Here is a 4,058-nt window from a genome sequence, read left to right as displayed (position 1 = left end):
CAGCTATGTTACTCACACGGCCTTCCTTAGCCTTGCGGTAAGCTGCACCGCTTCAAAACAAGACCAAATTTTGTCGAATTTTTTGTACATAAAAATATCATCGTGCTAGCCCCACGATGTACGAATGCAAAAATGGTAATTAGGCTTAGAAACCTCGCAGTTAATAACTGTGGAAATGCTGAATGAACACTGAGCTGCGAGGCGGCAATGTCCCAGTGGGAGGTGTAACAAAAATAAGAAGAAGAAGACTTGCCCGGCTTCTCTTATTAGTTTTTCCGAAAGGACACGAACCCATAACGTAATTACGTGGTTGCTTCTTGCAGGCACAGATGAGGCACTTTGGTACCTTATTTCATTCCCGCGCCTTGTGCTCTTCCTCACCACAGCGACGACACATGATGCTACGGCCTGGGCCCTTATAGTCCTAGGACTTATATCCAGATGCTAAACACCGATAGCACCTTTCTACTGAAGGCGGCTAGAATATGCTTATTGGCTACATTGACCAGCCGTTCTTCAGCTTCTCTCACTCCATAATTCTTTGGCTTTCGCGACCGATGATCTGAAGTAGGCTAGCTGCGTACCAAAAGACCGCCACTCGAATGAGCCCCACGTTTCAGCACCAAGTTCAGTAATGCTCGTAATCTGAATAGGCTATAGGTATTACATTATGTAAATTGAGGTTGTATCTGGTATTCGCCGCGTCCATGCAAGAAACTTTTTTAATCGCTTACTATGGCGACTTTCTATAGATTACCTTCTCATCTAACCAACTATCCCTTTACCGTGGCGCTCACGGAGATGCAGAAGATTTCTCGGTCTCACTCTGAGAACGTGACCGGCATCGTTATTGGTCTTGAATTAATGGAACTCCGAAGCATGTACAGTGAGAAAAGTTGTTTAATTCCAAGAAGGCTATTCAATTGGCAAACTGTGCATATATGTTGTTTCTCGGCCAATCAAGACTAGCAAGAACGATTAGTACAGTCAATCAAGCTAAGCTGAAGCTAAATACAAGTAAAAATATAATGTTGACGAGGACTTTGTCTGTGTTTTCTATATCGGGGTGCCGATGTCCACGTAGCGGTTTTTTAACTGCGTGCACGACTTGTTCACGCAAGGTACCCGGCATCAAATGAAGTAATGCACACGACTACGTGTGCACGACTACATTCGATGCTGGTTCTTGCATTCTTCTTCTTCTTCTTATTGGCATTACATCCCCACACTGGGACAGAGCCGCCTCGCAGCTTAGTGTTCATTAAGCACTTCCACAGTTATTAACTGCGAGGTTCCTAAGCTGGGTTTGCATTCTTCTTCTTCTTCTTATTGGCATTACATCCCCACACTGGGACAGAGCCGCCTCGCAGCTTAGTGTTCATTAAGCACTTCCACAGTTATTAACTGCGAGGTTCCTAAGCCAGGTTACCATTTTTGCATTCGTATATCATGAGCTAGCCTCAAGAGGCTTGTATGCCCAGGAAAGTCGAGACAATTTCCAATCCGAAAATTGCCTAGACCGGCACCAGGAATCGAACCCAGCCACCCTCAGCATGATCTTACTTTGTAGCCGCTCGTCTTACAGCACGGTTAAGGAGGGCCCCACAACGTACAAAAGTTTCATGAGAAGTTGAACCATCCACGTGAGGGCCACGTGCCGCAGCCTGATATGTGCCAGGACATGAACGGGAACCTTCTTACGAACGAGCGCGAGGTTGATCCAAAGGTGGCGGCAGCACTACGAAGAGCACCTGAATAGCGGACAATGATGGTGTCATGGTGGCGATCTTGGAAGCATGCGCGCAGGCATACGTCTTCCGGCTCCGGACATCCAGGAAATCCAGGAAGAGATCAGCCGGCTGAAAAACAACAAAGTCCTTGGGGATGACCAACTACCATGAGAGCCAATCAAACATGGTGGTAAGGCACTAGCTAGAGCACTGCACTGGGTCATTAGCACGGTTTGGGAGGATGAGGTTCTGCCGCAGCAGGATGGATGGATGGTGTCGTGTGCCGCATCTACAAAAAGGGCGATAATCTGGATCGCGCAATCACACAATTGAATGCCACCTACAAGGTACTCTCCCAAATTTTATGCCGTAGACTAACACCAATTGCAAGAGAGTTCGTGGGGCAGTACCAGGCGAGATGAGATTTATGGATACATGCTCCACCACGTACTAGGTGTTTGCCGGTCAGTTATGGCAGAAATTCCGTGAATATTGACCTCACATCAACTATTCATCGACTTGACAGCCGCATGATATTATGATACAATCGATCGGGACCAGCTATTCTGCCGTCATACGCATATTTGTCCCATGTTTGCTGGTATTCCCTATATACATGGAACATTTATGCGTATAATAACAGTATGGTAGCTGATGCACGAACACGGATTTCCGGATAAACTGATACGGATGATCAAAGCGACGATGGATCGAAAGACGCGCGTTGCTCGAGTTTCAGGGGCATTCTCGAGTCACTTTAAAACGCGCAGAAAGTTACGGCGAAGTGAAGGTCTTTCGTACCTGCTATTGAGCATCGCTTTGAAGGGGGTAATACGATGGTGAGGTATCGACCGACACGAGTGGTACGATTTTCACGAAGTCCGTCCAGTTATTTCCCAAGTAATCAAAAGTTCCTTTAAAAGTTCGTTTTTCGTTTAATCAGGAACTTTTGGTTACTTGGATTGCAATTGATTGCATATTATTGTATTCGGCAACTCGGCCAGTTGATTCAAAAGTATGAGATTGCTAATGTCTTGGCTAATGTCGTTCCTGTTCGCGTGACTAACATCCTGGTTACTTCGACCTGGCATCCAAAGTACTGGTACTACAAGTGTCAAACCGATGTTGGTGATGAAACCAAACATGCACTACAACATGATGCATAAATTATGGCCAATTGAAGCTTGTCTTAAGTGGTGGAATTCAATGGGATTGTACAAACTCGTCTTATGACAAGTAACAAAACCTGACAAGCCACCAGGAGGCCTCTCAGAGTACGGAAGACAACTGATCTTTTGAAAAAAAAAGTCCAAACGCCAGAAGTAACTAGTGTAACCTAGCAAATAGAATAAAAACCTCTCTCTTTGTTACATGGTCCCTAACGGTACCGGTATGTTGCAGTTCGATAAGTATATTTAAAGCTATTTTATCGGCGTTATGCTATTTTAATTCTTATGCAGGAAAAATTACCTCAATAATACCTTATTCTGTTATTGATACCATACTCTGTTATGAACTAGCCTTGCATAAGAGGTAAAATACAAAAAAATAATACCAAGAACTAATATGCAAAATACTTTAGGCATAACATACTTTACTTAATTATTTCAATACCACACATAATATTTTGTGATGTTTTGGTATTAAAATACCTAAGCATGTTATGTTTAAAGTATTTTGCATATTAATTTTTGGTATTTTACCTCTTATGCAAGGCTAGTTCATACCAATTTCTGTTATCGAGGTCGTCGCTCCTGCTCGGGTAAACTATCAATTTCAGAATAGCAAACAATCGCATTTATTTGTCGTTCAAAATCATTGAACCACCTGAAAATACGGTTGGGGAGCCGTTGAAAAAGCAGGTGAGGTTAATTATTTTCGGAAAGAAGCAATTCTACAAAATATTTCACAATCTGGGAAAATCGCATATCGGTGTCACATGGAATTGAGGTAAAGATGGATTTGCCTTTTGTAGTAAGATTGAATTGAAAATCGTATACTTTAAGAATGTGCAGATTCTTAATTTTTACATCACGATTATCAGCTCACTTGCTAAATAATAAAGGCAAGGTGATACGACTTCATCATGAATCCAAACCCGAAGAGTATAATGCAAACCCATAAAGTAGCGTCTTGTTTCATTACATGTCATACTACAGCAAACAGCCAAACGACTTACCCCAAGTATATAGCAAGGTTCACGACAGTCACAGCACCAATGGAGTATTATTAAATTTTCATACTCGTAAAATCTTGAATGTATAAAATAGAGCTTTGTCTTTGGGCTTAGCAGCACCTTCATGCAGGGAATTTGATCCCCCTTCGCAG

This window comes from Armigeres subalbatus, chromosome 2 (assembly GCF_024139115.2).
Source record: "Armigeres subalbatus isolate Guangzhou_Male chromosome 2, GZ_Asu_2, whole genome shotgun sequence".
Classification (NCBI taxonomy): domain Eukaryota; kingdom Metazoa; phylum Arthropoda; class Insecta; order Diptera; family Culicidae; genus Armigeres; species Armigeres subalbatus.
Note: the sequence above shows the minus strand (reverse complement) of the source record.